This window comes from Cyprinus carpio, chromosome A20 (genome assembly GCF_018340385.1).
Source record: "Cyprinus carpio isolate SPL01 chromosome A20, ASM1834038v1, whole genome shotgun sequence".
In the NCBI taxonomy this organism is placed as follows: domain Eukaryota; kingdom Metazoa; phylum Chordata; class Actinopteri; order Cypriniformes; family Cyprinidae; genus Cyprinus; species Cyprinus carpio.
Window position 1 is genome coordinate 7,409,207 of NC_056591.1, and position 18,266 is coordinate 7,427,472.

The following is an 18,266-nucleotide window of genomic DNA, read 5'->3' on the forward strand; positions in this document are numbered from 1 at the left end:
GCTGCGGTCCCAGCCGTTCCATACCTTGATAGCATTCTTCTTCAGTTCATGAAATCTGAGCGAAATAGCGCAGCACTCAGGTATACGATGTGTACGCATGCGTAGGGTGGGGCCAAGCGCTATTTAGCCAATAGGATTGACGGGATGGTATAGGGCTTCAGACATTCGTCACACCGAGAGGTGTTCCCATACGGTGACGTCACCGCAGCATCTCGTTCCCTATTCAGGGAACCGTGGTTACATACGTAACCAAGATGTTTTCTGAATTATTTTGTTTTTTAGATTTGCATTTGTAATTTGTTATTTTGTTTTCATAATTGTAATCTGTTTTGCCCTCCTCGGCCACGGTACTTTTCCCCCCTGGAATGTAATCCAGAAAGCTGGGTTAATTTACCAACAGATTAACCCTGAACTCTGGGTTGATTAACCCAAAACCTGCTTACTCGGGGTATGTCGGTTCCAAAACACCTGTGTCAAGTTAGTTTAATCAACCTACTGCTAATAACCCTGAGTTAATGCACGCGCACAGCGAACATATAAAGGCATTTTCAATGGAACGCCGAATTCAGGCGTTACCATGGGAACTAAGGGCCAAAAGTTACGTGCCGCGTACTTCTCCGAAGCGGAGTTAGAAGTTTTAATGTTGGCTTATGAGGAGTTCAAGCCCATTATAATGAAAAAAGCAATACAGCTGCATATGCGAGGGAAAGACAATTGGCTTGGCAAAAAATAACTGACAGAGTAAATGCGTAAGTTTTTTTATTATTATTATTACATTTTAAATATGCTTGCCTTTCTTTTGTTAATTTGCAAAGTTGAACAATTGTCTTTTTGAGCATGTGGCATGACTCGAAAAGCATTTACTTTTCTCTACATTAGTTTCTTAAGAATACAGTGCAATGTATATTGACAAGAAATATTTAGGCCTCTCGTTTTATAAGCTGTAATCCTTCTGGAGCCAAAATAACTCTTTCCCAAGTCAAAATGAAACCCAAAAACATTCTCCAAAAAGGTAATATTTTATTTTAACTGTTGTAAGATCAATGTCTTAAGTTACTTTTACAGTATTCTTCCTATATAGCTAATAGAAAGAAGGCTGAGGCCCATCTAACTGCCAGGGGTCCACCTCCTCTCACACCGTCTGAGGAGCTCTATCACTTAATAAAGGTCGCCCTGTGGTCGATGGTATTCCAAAGGGCACTTTGTCAGACTTCGCTACCTCCCACAACAACTCAAGTGACTTGGTACAATGTAGGTATACCATATTAGTACTTATGATTATTTAGTCATACGTTTGGACAAAACGATCATTAACTCTTTTCATTAGGAAGAAGGCTAAATGCTTCCCAAATGCAGTCATTGTTTCACTTGTGCATTATGCATACATATTCTATTTTACAGCATATGCTGTATACAGTATTTTTTTTTATTATTATTCTTGCATGTTCCTAATGCCTTTATGCAGTGTCTGTCATACTTTAGTAATTTACACATTGAGTATCTTTTTTTTGTTTTTTTTTTTTTTTGCAGTTGCTGATGGACGCATTGTATTATTGGATCCTCCTGAAACCACACAGTCTGTCACAATTGTTAGTGATGCATTTTAAGAACCAGTTGCTTCAAGATCTTTCACTTTGTCTGCCAGACAAAGTAACGTTGCATATTTCCACTCTAGGATGATGGTGATGATGATGATGAAGAGACCACATCTGCTGTGACTGAATTAGAAAGTGATGGGAGACCCACAGAGGTATGATGCATATACTGGACATAGCTTTTTAGATGGAGTGATTTGTCCTGTGACAGAATCTAGCTGGGGATGTACATGCAGATGAGGGTCCATCTACCTCTACACATAATCTTAGCAGTGTAAGAACTTGTCCCTGGTTGTCCTTATTTACATAATGTTACTATGTGGCAGATTTTCTTCTTTAACCATCTTATTTACTTTGCCTTCCTAGTTGTCTGCAAAGGAGCTGTATAAGGTCCATCTATAAAGGCAAATTAAAAAAAACTGACATGGACATGGACCTTATACAGCTTCAGCTAGAGGAGAAAAGGCTGGCCATTAAAAAGGCCAAACTTGAAATAGAACTACTGGAGCATCGCCTTAAGGTGAGAATCATATGTGAACATGAATTGTTTTGTTTTTTTTGTGTGTGTGTGTGTGTGTGTGTGTAAAGCAATAAATACAAATCTCTAATGTCTCTTTTATTTCAGGATATGAAGAAATGGAACACATTAAATAAAGTGATTTTGACAAATCATGTCTCTAAGCATTCTGCTCTGTGGTCTGCTAGATTCAATGGGTGTTGTTCTAGGTCATCTTCATCAGGACAGGTCACATGCCCTATTTGGAGTGACCCTGAGCCCACGCAGACACTGAAACCTCGCCTTCAGAGTGCCTATTGTCATCTCCACCTTGGCCTGTGTTCTGCTGTGAGACCGGTCTGTCCCCCAGCAAGTAACCATAGAAGTGTCCTGTAATGTTTGAGGTGTTTTGTAAATGTAATAAAGACTACAAGCATTTGTCTAACAAAACGTACCCTGTTGAAATTTGTTGCACAGAGATGACTCCCTAAATATTCTGGCATCATGTACAGACCCAGGCCATTTTGCCTCAACATTAATGATGAGGTGGGTTGCATCACATATTACCTGTGGAGAACAAGAAGTTTATTATTTGTAACACCAATATTAAGGAGCCAAAATATAGCTATTACCTGCACATTGATGCTATGCACAGACTTCTATTAACATAGTCTCCCTCATTGGTAGATGGAGCTTTAATAGCAATGTGGGTGCCATCAATGCATCCAGTCGCGTTTGGGAACCCTGAAATTAAGATTAATTACAAGTTTAAGAAGTCTGTGTAGCCTTTACGTGTGTGTGGGCAGTCAAAATAAACCTATTAAGAAATGTCATTGAAGTAGATGACAGAATTTCTGAGAGCAAACCTGCCACCCTCTGGAATTCTTCTTTATCAAAGCGCACAGGTTTATGGCCAGGGAACTGTACAAAAGTGTGTAGAAACCGTTTCAGTGCCATGCATACTGTACGAACGGCTCTACACACTGTTGCCTTTCCCACATGCTCTGCATCGGCCACATTGTAGAGAAAACTCCCCGTAGCAAAAAAGCGCAGAGCAATACAAAGAATTTGTTCGGCGCTAAGCGCTGCTGACCCGCGGTTTGTCACGTTTGAGATGTGTGGTTTTAGTAGGTTTGTTAAATATATTAACGACTCCCTAAAAAACGATAGCGCTCCTGCAAATATTCGTTAGGATAAGAAAAGACATCGATATGTGGTCTTATCACCCTCTCACGGCGAAAAAAACCCCGTATAATCTGTGCCTCTACATCCACAGGATCCTTATCAAAAGGGCACGCCATGCTCTGAAACAAACTAACCCTGCAACATATCTATCCTCAGAGAGTCAGTTGCTATGATTACTTACATAACCCGAAAGTTACCTCCGATTTTGGAACCGAAAGCAGAGGTTATCCGCTTACTTACTCCTAAACTTACCCGGGTAAGTCAAATAACCTGCTTTCTGGAATACACCCCTGGCCTGAGAGATACAAAAACTGATTATAGGACTAATTGTTCTTAAAGATGTTTTTGAAGTTGCAAACAAATGTTTAATAATATTAATATATTATTATATTCTATAGAACGTTAGTTAAAATATTATAACATTATCACCTAACAGAACTGTTGGTTAATATAAATGAATTGAATGAAATGCAATAAAAAAATATTAAAAATTAAAAACTTACAATGTGCTTAAATGTCAGAAGACAGTTTATTTATTCTAAAAATTTTTTTTTTCTGACATGTGAAGGAGAAAATACACTAGAATGTAAAGTGTATGTAATATTTGATCGTCCCACGATCCACATTCGACATCATCTCTACGTGGAAGGGTGGGCGTGGCTTTGGAACATCTGTGCGCGTCAATCAAGCACAGCGGTCAGCGGCGGGAAGGTCACTCAGCTGGTAGACGGCGTCTTTCTGGTAAGATCTGTGACTTTTGTCGGATATATGAATAAAATACATTTATTATCACACTGACAAGGATGTTGGGTTTGCACCAAGTGCTGCTATTTTGATAAAGTTATAGCTAGATGATCGATTTGCATGAAAACTGCTGCTCTGGAGAGCGGGTTACCACAGTAAGTTACACAAATGTGTAAAACAGAGACATAAAGGCAAAAATACATTTGTAGAAGTCTTTAGACTCGCTGTTTCTCAGTATTCTCTAGTTCGTTCTTCCAGTATAGCAAAACCCTCTTTCATTACACCGTGTTCTTCCCCGAGTTATTCGGTTATCAAGATTAGTTTAGGAATGTCCTGCACCCACGCATTTTTCCCTCCTGTTTTCAGTCTCATGTAGAAGTTTAGCTACATGACTACATTTTGTACTTAGATAACAGCTTTTTGGATCGACTGCACAGCCCCTGACTTTTTAAACAGCACTCTCGAGTGGAATAAGAAAAACATAATTTATAAGATAATTTGTCATACAATTCACTTGTACATTCTGAGAGCTTTTTTATAACCAATTCAAAAAATAAATAAAATAAAATACAAAAGGTAACTTAAAACTTAAAGTGGTACAACATTAAAAAGGCAAAACAAAACAAGAACACACACACAGGAAGTCATTCATTTTCTTGGACGTTGACAGCGTCGAGGAGAGTTGAAATCAGGGCAACTTTATGGTAATGAGCTATGACGTGGTTGGGCGGCAACCAATTGGAACGCAGAAGTCCACCGCTAGAGAGGATTCCAGAAAACGCAGTCCTGTAAACTTTGGTTCCCTCTCATAGGTTCACTTTGATGCTGCGATGACGTCATCGCTCCGGCGCGCATTACTAACGCTGTGGCTGCGGATTTCGCCACCATTTCTGACATGGCGAACCGTGGCTATACAGCGATGCCTCCGGTGGAAGAGACTCTCGCCGAACATCTCGGGCCTAATTCGGCCACGGCATGGAAGTCTCGTCCCTTTCTTCCTTCAAAGGCGTGTCGAGCCACTTCCAGCCTCGTCGGGAAATCCTACATGGCTTCAGGCCAGGCGGCTGCATTGCTCCACTCTATGGCGGTCCGCCAGGCCTACCAAGCGGAGCTCTTAAAGGAACTTGACGAGGGGGAAGGTATCACACCCGAGGCTGTGAAAGAGCTGCGGTGAGCAACGGATTTGGCGCTACGCGCTACCAAACATACTGCTCGAGCAGTGGGCCATTCTATGGCTGGATTGATAACGGTTGAGCGCCATCTCTGGCTTAATCTCACCGACATCAAAGAAAAGGACAAATCTTTTCTCATGGACGCCCCTGTTTCTAAGGACGGTTTGTTTGGAGAGGCAGTCACTTCGGTGGTGGATAAATTTAGGGCAGCGAAACAGCAATCAGCCGCCTTCCGCCAGCTGATTCCTCGCAGACCCAGGGTGATTGAACAGCAGCAGGCGCCCGCGCGGTCTCGCTCAACCTCCTCTCACCGCCAACGGTTGCCTCACGAGAAGAGCCTTCACCTATGGCGCCCCCTCGTAAAGATTGGGGTCCTAAGGCTTTTCCACCGGCTCGCCAGCGACAGCGAAAAAGGTTAGACCTGAGCTCGACGGCTAATGCCTCTCGTTCTCGTGCCCCTAATAGCAGCTCCTGATATTCTCGCTGCTTGCCAGGGACTGTGCCCTCAACTAGAGAGCGCTGTTGGACCGCCCCATTGCGCATCCAACCCTCTCACTGCAGTCCCCATGCTCAAACATTGACTCTCTCGCCGCAAAGGGTGCTTCGAGCAGCATTGGATCGAGCTACCATGTCGAGCGTTCCCTCAGACACTCTGTGCAATTCAGCCTTCAGAATTCGAGGGGCGGTCCAAGGGTCTGGCAAAGACGGCCCGTTTATGACGGCTCACACAGCCGCCGCTTTTTCGCTAGCGGTAGAGCCCGATGTTCATTTTGTTGGATTAATTCCTGCCGTGGACACGCTTCAGGATTATACACAACGAGACGCAACGACTTTGACGCCGTGGGTCTTCCGTGCCTGGACATTTTAACGCATATGAAAACGTTGCAGAAGGCGGAAATCTCGTCACGGATACACCTTATTTTGGGCCGCGTGGGAACGCTTGCCCGGCATTTCACAATGGGTGTTACGCACAATTCATCACGGATACACCATTAAGTTTCAAAAAGGCCCGCCCCCTTTCCGCGGAATTTTTCCCACGGTTGTGAAGCCAAAGGAAGTCGCGGTGCTGCGGCAAGAGATGTCAGCTCTGCTGAGTAAAGGGGCTATAGAAGAAGTACACCCCTCTCAGATGGAGTCAGGTTTTTACAGCGGCTATTTTGTTGTACCAAAAAATGGGGGCGGTTTGCGACCCATATTGGATCTACGCCGTTTGAATCTTGCACTCAGGATGAGCAAATTCAAGATGTTAAAGGTAAAGTCTATTTTGTCTCATATTCAACCAAACAACTGGTTTGTCACGATCGATCTGAAGGATGCATATTTTTTTCATATTCAGATCATCAAGAGACACAGGAAGTTCCTCAGATTCGCTTTAGAGGGCAAGCGTATCAATACCGCGTTCTTCCTTTGGCTTAGCCCTGGTTCCCCCCCCCGAACTTTTTCGAAATGCATGACACAGCTCTGGCCCCGTTGTGGCTCCAGGGCGTTCGCAGTGTTGAATTTACATAGACGATTGGCTGGTGTTAGCACAATCGCAGACTCAAGCACACTCTCACCGGGATCTTGTGCTGAATCATCTAACAGCCTGGGCTTATGCACGAATTTCCAGAAGAGTGTTTTAATTCCCTTTCAACGGATAACCTTTCTGGGAATAGACTTGGACTCTCACGCGATGACAGCAAGACTATCTCTACCGCGTGTTTCAGTCCCTCTCTCGCGTCATGCGTGCGTAACTTCAAAGTAGGTCGCAAAGTGACGGTGAATTTGTGCCTCAGACTCTTAGGTCTAATGGAAGCGGCATCCCCTGTAATCCGTCTGGGCTTACTTCATATGCGCCCATTTCAGTGGTGGACGAAAAGCCGGAACATTTCACCCCGTTTGTTTTCCGCATCAGACGATTTCGATGACACGGAGGTGTGTTATGTCAATAAGACAGTGGATGTCAACCGAATTCCTTCTAGCTGGAGTTCGGCTGGGATTTGTGCTTCCCGAGAGACTGTCACGACGGACACGTCTTTGACTGGTTGGGGAGCTGTTTGTCAAGGGCGCCCAGCTCATGGAGTATGGCACAGCGACACACGACGCGGTTGGCATATAAACAGGTTGTATTAACTGGCGTTTTTTCTAGCTCTCCAGTATTTCTCGAATCTGCTGATCGGCCGTCATGTACTACTCAGGTCAGACAACATAGCGGTTGTGTCATATCGAATCATCAAGGAGGATTACGCTCTCGCCCCCTGTGCAGGCTGGCGAGAAATATTCTTCTTTGGTCCTCAAGCGGTTCATGTCCCCGGACGTTTTGAACTTCGGAGCGGATTTGCTATGCAGACAGACTCTGGAGCAGGGGGAATGGAGGTTGCACCCCCAAACGGTGAGCCTTTTATGGCAAATATTTGGAGAACCAAGAGTGGACTTATTCGCGTCGAGCACGACTACGCATTGCCCGGTGTGGTTCTCCCTATGCCCTCCATCGCCCCCAGGCTTGGATACGTTAGCTCACGATTGGCCCAGGACCAGCTTATATGCTTTTCCCCCAATTCGTCTAATTACAGCGGTGTTATCAAGGATACGGCTGGACAGAGTGGAGCAGCTGCTGCTGGTGGCTCTGTGGTGGCCCACACAGCCGTGGTTTGCGGATCTGGTCAGTCTGCTAGCAGGCTCTCCATGGGAGATTCCCCCTCAGACAGGACTTACTATCGCAAGCACGAGGGATGATTTGGCACCCAAGGCCAGATCTATGGAAGCTGTGGGCGTGGCCTCTGAGCGGAGTGAGTTGATATGTCCTGGTCTTTCTGTTGAAACCACCGAGACTATAATGAATTCTAGGGCAGCTTCTACGAGACGCTTATATGCTTTCAAATCGAAACTGTTTACGGCCTGGTGTTTCGTAATATGGATCCGGTTTACTGCCCAGTGGCTTCAGTACTGGAGTTCCTTCAAGACCGTTTCCTCTGATGGAGTAACCCCAGCCACTCTGAAAGTTTACGTGGCAGCCATTTCAGCTAACCCGTATAGATAGATGGTGCTTCAGTGGGCCGTCATCCGCTGGTCTCTCGTTTTTATACAGGGGTGCGACGGCTGAGGCCTTTCTGCCCTGTGCGATTTTCCTTCATGTGATTTATCCATTGTGTTGCTAGGTCTATCAAGGCATCCCGTTTGAGCCCTTGGAAACTAAACCGGATAAAATCCTGACTTTAAAAGACAGTTCTTCTTGTGGCTTTATCCTCCCTCAAGAGGGTTGGGGATTTACAGGCTCTTTCTGTTTCGCCCTCGTGCATGGACTTTGCACCAGGCTCTGTGAAAGTATTGCTGCGACCGAAGCCTAATTAAGGTCGCCTCGAACCCTTTTCACTTTCAGCAAGTGGTCTTGGAGGCTTTTCCCCCTGCAGAGGCGGGGTCAGGAGATCTGAGTCTTTGCCCTGTCAGAGCGCTGAAGACTTTATGTTGATCGAACAGCCCCATGCCGTGAGTCTGACCAGCTGTTTGTCTGTTTTGGACACAAGAATAGAGTCCATGCTGTCACAAAGCAACGCATGTCCCATTGGTTTGGTGGAGGCAATATCTTTAGCCTATGAGGCACGCGGACTCGCTTCGCCCTTAGGAGTTAGAGCTCATTCCACGAGAGCAGTGGCTTCTTCACAGGCTTTTCTCAGTGGATCTTCTATGGCTGATATCTGTGCTGCGGCCAGGATGGTCCTCACCGAGCACTTTTATGAAGTTTTACCAATCTGGATGTGAGGACAGCTCCTGGCTCCCAGGTTCTCTCCGCTTGAGCAGATGCTTCCTTGGATCCCAGCTATCAGGTACGTCAGGTGTTATGGTATAGGGTTCCCATACGGTGACGTCACCGCAGCATCGAAGTGACCTGATATCTAGGTACTGGTCATGCGGTAAACCACGAGCATCCCCTGTAATCCGTCTGGCTTAGCTTCATATGCACCCCAGTTTTCAGTGCGTGGACGAAGCCGAACATTTTTTCACCCCTGGTGTTTTCCGCATATGGATCATTTCGATGCACGGTTCAAACAAGGTGTGTTATTCAATAAGCCCAGTGGCTTGTCCAGTATCGGGGAGTTCATTCTAGACTGGAGTCTCCTCTGATTGGAGTAACGCTTCCGACGCTGAACTGTCACTACGTGCACGCCATTTGACTGCTTGGGGACCAGTATATATAGAATGGGGCCCACTCATGTGCAACAGAGTAGGACATCGCACCAACGCGTTGGTCATATAAACAGGTTGTTATACAGGCGTGTGCGACGGTGAGCTCTCCAGATTTCTCGAATCTGCTGATCGAGTTCCTTCATGGGACCTACTCAGTCGACACATAGCTGTTTGCTAGGTCTGAATCAGCAAGGAGTTTACGAGCTCTTGGAGAACTATAAACGGTTTGCAAAATCCTGACTTTAAAGAGACAAATTTCTTCTTTGGTCTCAAGCGTGATCAATGTCCCTCAAGAGAGTTTTGAACTTCGGAGGCGCGGGATTTTGCTATTTCGCAGACTCGCTGCATGGACTTGCACCAGCTTCTGAATGGAGGTTTGCACCGACCGAAACGGCCTGATATCGCGAGAGATGTCCCCTAAGGCAATATTTGCTTCGAACCCAGAGTGGACTTATCAGCCCTGTCGTGGCCGACCTACGCATTGCCCCGCCTGAGGCTTTACCCCCTATGGCCCCCAGGCGGGGTCAGGAATCTGGAGTCGTTTAGCTCACGATTGGCCCAGAGACCATGCTGAAGATGCGTTTCCCCCAATGTGTGATTAACCAGGACAACCAGAACAGCCCCATGCCTGGTGAGTCTGATCCAGGATGTTTGTCTGTTTTGGACACAAGGTAGCAGCTGGTCATGCTGTGGCGTCAGTGGGGGCCACACAGCCGTGGTTTGCGGATCTGGTCAGTCTTCTAGCGGCAATCCATGGAGATTCCCTCGACAGGACTTACTGATCGCAAGCTTCTCTCCGGGGATTCGCTTGGCCACCCAAGGATTAGATTCTATTGAATTCCACGTGGAGCAGTGGCCTTCTGAGCGGAGCTGAGTCATGATATCTCCTATGGATTCTTTCTAGCTGAACACCGGACTAGGAATGGCCTCACCGAGGCACGCTTATCAGAACTCTTATTAATTGATCTTTCATTCAAATCGAATGGAACTGTTTACGGACCGCTTTTTGGGTCCCATGGTTCTCTCCGCTGGACTGCCCAGATGGCTTCCAGGTACTGATGTCCCAGCTAGACAGGTAACGTCAGTGTTATGGAGTATAGGGTTCCCACTCTGACGTGACGTTCACCGCCATCGAATGTGTTTACGTCTGCAGCCATTTCCAGCTAACCACGTAACATAATGTGTAGCGGTTCAGTGGGCCGCATCCGCTCGGCTTCGCCTCGTTTTATACAGGGGTCGAGATGCTGAGGTCCTTGTCTGCCCTGTGCGAGTTACCTTCATGGCATTATCTTCAGTTGTCAGTGAACTCGATGGTACGCCTAATCCAGCATTCAGTTTGAGCACTTGGAAACTATACGTGATAAAATCCCATGCGTTAAAGGTGGGGGCTTCAAGCGGCTTTTAATCCTTAGCCAATAGGATTGACGATGGTATAGTGCTCTTCAGACATTCTGTTTCACCACCTCGTAGCATGAGTTTTCCCATTACGTGAGTCACCTCAGGCTCTGGTTCCCTATTGCTGCGACCGTGGCCTAATTATGTAACCTAGATGTGTCTTCGAATTATTTTCACTGTCAGCAAGATTTTGCTTTGGAATGCTGTTACCCCCTGCAGAGCGGGGTCATTGTATCTGATCTTGCTGTTTGCCCTCCTCTCGAGCCCACGGTACTTTTTCCCCCCTGAATGTTGATCGAACGCAGAAAGCTGACGTTAATCCCACCAACAGATTAACCCTGACCACTCTGGTTGCCCAATTACTGTTTGGACCGGCAAGAAATAAAAAAAAATAATAATTTTCTCTGGTTCTAGATGTCTGCGATCACCAAAACACCTGTGTCAAGTTAGTTTATCGCCTACTGCTAATAACCCTGAGGTTATGCACGCTCGTTACAGACGAACATATAAAAAGGCATTTTCAATTCGCTTCGCCCTTATTCAGGCGTTGAGCTCATTTGCAGGGGCACTAGAGCATTTGGCCTTCTTTACGTGCACAGCGTACTTTCCTCATTGGATGCGGAGTTCTATGGATGATAATCTGTTGGCTGCGTGCAGGAGTGGTCCAGCACCATTATCACTTTTATCCAGTTTAACATCTGCTATGCGATACAGCTCAGAGTTTGGGAAAAGCTCCAGTGTTCTCTCCGCTTGAGCAAAAAAAACTGACGAGTAATGCAGCTATCGATTTTTTTCCGTCATTATTAAGGTATACATTTTTAAAAGACGTGACTTCACGCAGCTTTCGAATTGTTAATTTGGCAAAGTTGAACATTGTCTTTTTGAGCATGTGGCCCGGTGACCTCTGTTAGGGGTTGACCAAGCAATTTACGATGATGCTGCGGTCCATTATTCCTAGAATAAGTGCAATGTAGCATTGTACAGAAATCTTCAGCGCTCTCATGAAATCTGCGCGTATAGCTTCAGCAAGCTCAGGTATAACGCTTTGTACCAAGATCAAAATGGAAACGTAGGGTGGGGCCAAGCGCTATTTACTGTTCCCATACGGTGACGTCACCCGCAGCATCTCGTTCCCTATTCAGGGAACCGTGGTTACATACGTAACCGAGATGTTTTCTGAATTATTTTGTTTTTTAGATTTGCATTTGTAATTTGTTATTTTGTTTTCATAATTGTAATCTGTTTTGCCCTCCTCGGCCACGGTACTTTTCCCCCCTGGAATGTAATCCAGAAAGCTGGGGTTAATTTACCAACAGATTAACCCTGAACTCTGGGTTGATTAACCCAAAACCTGCTTACTCGGGGTATGTCGGGTTCCAAAACACCTGTGTCAAGTTAGTTTAATCAACCTACTGCTAATAACCCTGAGTTAATGCACGCGCACAGCGAACATATAAAGGCATTTTCAATGGAACGCCGAATTCAGGAGTCACCATGGAAACTAAGGGCGAAAAAGTTACGTGCCGCGTACTTCTCCGAAGCGGAGTTAGAAGTTTTAATGTTGGCTTATGAGGAGTTCAAGCCCATTATAATGAAAAAACGCAATACAGCTGCATATGCGAGGGAAAGACAACTGGCTTGGCAAAAGATAAATGACAGAGTAAATGCGTAAGTTTTTTTATTATTATTATTACATTTTAAATATGCTTGCCTTTCTTTTGTTAATTTGCAAAGTTGAACAATTGTCTTTTTGAGCATGTGGCATGACTCGAAAAGCATTTACTTTTCTCTACATTAGTTTCTTAAGGAATACAGTGCAATGTATATGACAAGAAATATTTAGGCCTCTCGTTTTATAAGCTGTAATACTTCTGGAGCCAAAATAACTCTTTCCCAAGTCAAAATGAAACCCAAAAAACATTCTCCAAAAAGGTAATATTTTATTTTAACTGTTGTAAGATCAATGTCTTAAGTTACTTTTACAGTATTCTTCCTATATAGCTAATAGAAAGAAGGCTGAGGCCCGTCTAACTGCCAGGGTCCCACCTCCTCTCACACCGTCTGAGGAGCTCTATCACTTAATAAAGGTCGCCCTGTGGTCGATGGTATTCCAAAGGGCACTTTGTCAGACTTCGCTACCTCCCACACAACAACTCAAGTGACTTGGTACAATGTAGGTATACCATATTAGTACTTATGATTATTTAGTCATACGTTTGGACTAAACGATCATTAACTCTTGTCATTAGGAAGAAGGCTCAGTGCTTCCCAAATGCAGTCATTGTTTCACTTGTGCGTTATGCACACATATTCTATTTTACAGCATATGCTGTATACAGTAATCTGCTTTTTTTTTTTTTATTATTATTCTTGCATGTTCCTAATGCCTTTATGCAGTGTCTGTCATACTTTAGTAATTTACACATTGAGTATCTTTTTTTTGTTTTTTTTTGCAGTTGCTGATGGACGCATTGTATTATTGGATCCTCCTGAAACCACACAGTCTGTCACAATTGTTAGTGATGCATTTTAAGAACCAGTTGCTTCAAGATCTTTCACTTTGTCTGCCAGACAAAGTAACGTTGCATATTTCCACTCTAGGATGATGGTGATGATGATGATGAAGAGACCACATCTGCTGTGACTGAATTAGAAAGTGATGGGAGACCCACAGAGGTATGATGCATGTACTGGACATAGCTTTTTAGATGGAGTGATTTGTCCTGTGACAGAATCTAGCTGGGGATGTACATGCAGATGAGGGTCCATCTACCTCTACACATAATCTTAGCAGTGTAAGAACTTGTCCCTGGTTGTCCTTATTTACATAATGTTACTATGTGGCAGATTTTCTTCTTTAACCATCTTATTTACTTTGCCTTCCTAGTTGTTGTCTGCAAAGGAGCTGTATAAGGTCCATCTATTAAGGCAAATTAAAAAAAACTGACATGGACATGGACCTTATACAGCTTCAGCTAGAGGAGAAAAGGCTGGCCATTAAAAAGGCCAAACTTGAAATAGAACTACCTGGAGCATCGCCTTAAGGTGAGAATCATATGTGAACATGAATGTCTCTTTTTTTTGTGTGTGTGTGTGTGTGTGTGTGTGTGTAAAGCAATAAATACAAATCTCTAATGTCTCTTTTATTTCAGGATATGAAGAAATGGAACACATTAAATAAAGTGATTTTGACAAATCATGTCTCTAAGCATTCTGCTCTGTGGTCTGCTAGATTCAATGGGTGTTGTTCTAGGTCATCTTCATCAGGACAGGTCACATGCCCTATTTGGAGTGACCCTGAGCCCACGCAGACACTGAAACCTCACCTTCAGAGTGCCTATTGTCATCTCCACCTTGGCCTGTGTTCTGCTGTGAGACCGGTCTGTCCCCCAGCAAGTAACCATAGAAGTGTCCTGTAATGTTTGAGGTGTTTTGTAAATGTAATAAAGACTACAAGCATTTGTCTAACAAAACGTACCCTGTTGAAATTTGTTGCACAGAGATGACTCCCTAAATATTCTGGCATCATGTACAGACCCAGGCCATTTTGCCTCAACATTAATGATGAGGTGGGTTGCATCACATATTACCTGTGGAGAACAAGAAGTTTTATTATTTGTAACACCAATATTAAGGAGCCAAAATATAGCTATTACCTGCACATTGATGCTATGCACAGACTTCTATTAACATAGTCTCCCTCATTGGTAGATGGAGCTTTAATAGCAATGTGGGTGCCATCAATGCATCCAGTCGCGTTTGGGAACCCTGAAATTAAGATTAATTACAAGTTTAAGAAGTCTGTGTAGCCTTTACGTGTGTGTGCAGTCAAAATAAACCTATTAAGAAATGTCATTGAAGTAGATGACAGAATTTCTGAGAGCAAACCTGCCACCCTCTGGAATTCTTCTTTATCAAAGCGCACAGGTTTATGGCCAGGGAACTGTACAAAAGTGTGTAGAAAACCGTTTCAGTGCCATGCATACTGTACGAACGGCTCTACACACTGTTGCCTTTCCCACATGCTCTGCATCGGCCACATTGTAGAGAAAACTCCCCGTAGCAAAAAAGCGCAGAGCAATACAAAGAATTTGTTCGGCGCTAAGCGCTGACCCGCGGTTTGTCACGTTTGAGATGTGTGGTTTTAGTAGGTTTGTTAAATATATTAACGACTCCCTAAAAAACGATAGCGCTCCTGCAAATATTCGTTAGGATAAGAAAAGACATCGATATGTGGTCTTATCACCCTCTCACGGCGAAAAAAACCCCCGTATAATCTGTGCCTCTACATCCACAGGATCCTTATCAAAAGGGCACGCCATGCTCTGAAACAAACTAACCCTGCAACATATCTATCCTCAGAGAGTCAGTTGCTATGATTACTTACATAACCCGAAAGTTACCTCCGATTTTGGAACCGAAAGCAGAGGTTATCCGCTTACTTACTCCTAAACTTACCCGGGTAAGTCACATAACCTGCTTTCTGGAATACACCCCTGGCCTGAGAGATACAAAAACTGATTATAGGACTAATTGTTCTTAAAGATGTTTTTGAAGTTGCAAACAAATGTTTAATAATATTAATATATTATTATATTCTATAGAACGTTAGTTAAAATATTATAACATTATCACCTAACAGAACTGTTGGTTAATATAAATGAATTGAATGAAATGCAATAAAAAAATATTAAAAATTAAAAACTTACAATGTGCTTAAATGTCAGAAGACAGTTTATTTATTCTCAAACTTTTTTTTCTGACATGTGAAGGAGAAAATACACTAGAATGTAAAGTGTATGTAATATTTGATCGTCCCACGATCCACATTCGACATCATCTCTACGTGGAAGGGTGGGCGTGGCTTTGGAACATCTGTGCGCGTCAATCAAGCACAGCGGTCAGCGGCGGGAAGGTCACTCAGCTGGTAGACGGCGTCTTTCTGGTAAGATCTGTGACTTTTGTCGGATATATGAATAAAATACATTTATTATCACACTGACAAGGATGTTGGGTTTGCACCAAGTGCTGCTATTTTGATAAAGTTATAGCTAGATGATCGATTTGCATGAAAACTGCTGCTCTGGAGAGCGGTTACCACAGTAAGTTACACAAATGTGTAAAACAGAGACATAAAGGCAAAAATACATTTGTAGAAGTCTTTAGACTCGCTGTTTCTCAGTATTCTCTAGTTCGTTCTTCCAGTATAGCAAAACCCTCTTTCATTACACCGTGTTCTTCCCCGAGTTATTCGGTTATCAAGATTAGTTTAGGAATGTCCTGCACCCACGCATTTTTCCCTCCTGTTTTCAGTCTCATGTAGAAGTTTAGCTACATGACTACATTTTGTACTTAGATAACAGCTTTTTGGATCGACTGCACAGCCCCTGACTTTTTAAACAGCACTCTCGAGTGGAATAAGAAAAACATAATTTATAAGATAATTTGTCATACAATTCACTTGTACATTCTGAGAGCTTTTTTATAACCAATTCAAAAAATAGATAAAATAAAATACAAAAGGTAATTTAAAACTTAAAAATGGTACAACATTAAAAAGGCAAAACAAAACAAGAACACACACACAGGAAGTCATTCATTTTCTTGGACGTTGACAGCATTCGAGGAGAGTTGAAATCAGGGCAACTTTATGGTAATGAGCTATGACGTGGTTGGGCGGCAACCAATTGGAACGCAGAAGTCCACCGCTAGAGAGGATTCCAGAAAACGCAGTCCTGTAAACTTTGGTTCCCTCTCATAGGTTCACTTTGATGCTGCGATGACGTCATCGCTCTGGGAACACCTTCGGTGTGACGAATGTCTTAAGCCTTTATACCATCACGCCAATTCATTGGCCAAATAGCGCTTAGCACCACCCCAACACACACTTAGGTGAGCTATATCAGCGTGCTGCACACTATTTCATCAGATTAAAACGGGATCCTACTGGGATAATTTGCGGCCTACCCCGGAAGCTTGTGATACGATGTCTTTCGGTTGTACGCCATGTGATGAAGACGTGCTGTCCACAGTGGCCTCCAATTCAGAGGGTTTTTTGGGTGAAGTGTGCAGTTCTCTCCCTGCAGTGCAGTGAACAGGAGAAATGCACCTCCCCGTCTTACAGCGAACTGTTAGACGTTGTAACACGTGCTGTGGAAAAGTTGGTGTTAGAGTGGGACAGTGAACCGACGAAAAATCAGGCCCAGTCGAAACTGGACGATCTATTTCTGTCTTGCCACACTCCATCTCAGCCCCGTAGGCTTCTCCCTTTCTTCCAAGACCTCCACCACGAGGTTTCGAGGTCTTGGAAGCAAGCTTTTTCAGCGCGTATCACTAATCCCACCTCCGCTGATTTCGTCACGGTTTCTAAAATGGCGGGACATGGATATGCGGCAATGCCGGCCATAGAAGAGACTCTCGCGCCACATCTCACGCCGCACTCGGCTCCGTCTTGGAAGTCACGCCCCCTGTTGCCGTCCAAGCCGTGCAGAATTACGTCCGTCTTGGTCGGGAAATCTTATATGGCTGCCGGACAAGCCGCGACTGCACTCCATTCTTTGGGTGTACTCCAGGCTTATCAAGCAGATGTGCTTAAGGAGCTGGACGAGGGAGAAGGCCTGACTCCGGAGGCTGTTGAAGAACTCCAACGAGCTGCTGACTTGGCGCTTAGGGCTACCAAGCACATGGCTCGCGCAATAGGCAGATCCATGGCAGGTTTAGTGTCAGTTGAGTGCCACCTTTGCCTCACTCTCACTGACATTAAAGAAAAGGACAAAACTTTTCTTTTGGATGCCCCCATTTCTACGGATGGCTTGTTTGGGGATTCAGTCACGACTGTCGTGGAAAAGTTTAGAGCAGCTAAACAACAGTCTGCAGTGTTTTGTCAGCTCATCCCGCGCAGGGCTAGTGAAGAAGAACATCAAAAACCTGCGGCTCGTTAGCACTCGTTTTCCTAGCAGCACCCTCACGAGGTTCAGCGCCATGAGCCATCGCCTAGATTACCCCTCGCAGGGACTGGGGCCCTAGGTCTTGCCCAGCTCCTCGCCCACGACAACGCAAATGGCTAGACTTGAGTTCGACGGCCAAGGCCTTCTGTTCTCAGGCTCCCCATAGCAGTTCCTATAGCAGTTACTCATCTTCGGAGGCCAGCCCCTCCTTTGGAGAGTTGGGACGAACCGCACAAGCATATTCGTCTCTCTCGTTGTGGCCTCCCGACTCAGAACTTATGGGTCCCGCCGCATACTACGCTTCGGGCAGTTTCAGGTTGAGTCCTTACAACGAGCACTCCTTTAAAAGATACTATGCGCATTCCAGCCTTCAGAGTTCTAGGAAAAGTCCAAGGGTCATGCGAGCATGGCCCGTTTATGACGGCCTTCAAAATCCCCACTCTCGGGATGGTGGACTGGCCCAACACGACATCTGGACGTCTTCCTGTTATGGAACTCCACGCCACTCAGGTGCTTCGGGGCCCTATGCAGGAAAATCAGCTGAATACGTCACGACTAAAGGCCCTAG

At 44.7% G+C, this 18,266-nt stretch overlaps 2 long non-coding RNA genes and 1 pseudogene across 7 annotated transcripts; all 3 read left to right on the forward strand.

Annotated features, from left to right (window-relative positions):
- Window positions 1-252: 252 nt before the first annotated feature.
- Window positions 253-2,536, forward strand: LOC122148943. 5 transcript variants are annotated; one of them, XR_006162734.1, is made up of 6 exons: window positions 253-1,012; window positions 1,082-1,251; window positions 1,531-1,589; window positions 1,676-1,750; window positions 1,807-2,115; window positions 2,221-2,536. It is a non-coding gene; the product is annotated as an uncharacterized LOC122148943 (long non-coding RNA). The 5 variants fall into 5 exon arrangements; XR_006162736.1 differs by having other exon boundaries at window positions 254-1,251; window positions 1,807-1,869; window positions 1,962-2,115; XR_006162733.1 differs by having other exon boundaries at window positions 253-1,251; window positions 1,676-1,869; window positions 1,962-2,115.
- A 1,325-nt stretch (window positions 2,537-3,861) lies between these two features.
- LOC109047739 lies at window positions 3,862-13,636 on the forward strand. Of its 2 annotated transcripts, none has more exons than XR_006162738.1 (3): window positions 3,862-4,017; window positions 13,208-13,266; window positions 13,353-13,636. It is a non-coding gene; the product is annotated as an uncharacterized LOC109047739 (long non-coding RNA). The 2 variants fall into 2 exon arrangements; XR_006162737.1 differs by lacking the exon at window positions 3,862-4,017 and adding an exon at window positions 12,899-12,924.
- A 1,935-nt stretch (window positions 13,637-15,571) lies between these two features.
- The window catches only part of LOC109067274, a 28,213-nt pseudogene continuing 25,518 nt past the window's right edge, over window positions 15,572-18,266 (forward strand).